Raw genomic sequence first — 302 nt, 5'->3', positions numbered from 1 at the left:
GTCTCCTCTTGCCGTCTGACCCGGAGCCCTGGGTGGCCCCTTCTTGGGATCTCTCCTCGCCACCTGAGTTACCTTGTTAGAGTCATTTTACTTCCCTGGGTCTTAGCTTCTTCCCTTGTAAAACGAGGGAGCCGAGCTAGGTGGCCTCCGATATTCTCTCCACCTCTAACTCTAGGCAATTTCCTGGGCAGCCTGGGGCAAGCGACTTAAGCGACTTTGCCTCAGTTTCCTCATCTGTCAAAGGCAGAGGCTGGACGGGCTGCTTCTGAGGTCCCTTCCAGGTCTTCTCAGAGGAGCCTGTG

The sequence above is a fragment of the Gracilinanus agilis genome, chromosome 1 (genome assembly GCF_016433145.1).
Source record: "Gracilinanus agilis isolate LMUSP501 chromosome 1, AgileGrace, whole genome shotgun sequence".
NCBI lineage: Eukaryota > Metazoa > Chordata > Mammalia > Didelphimorphia > Didelphidae > Gracilinanus > Gracilinanus agilis.
Note: the sequence above shows the minus strand (reverse complement) of the source record.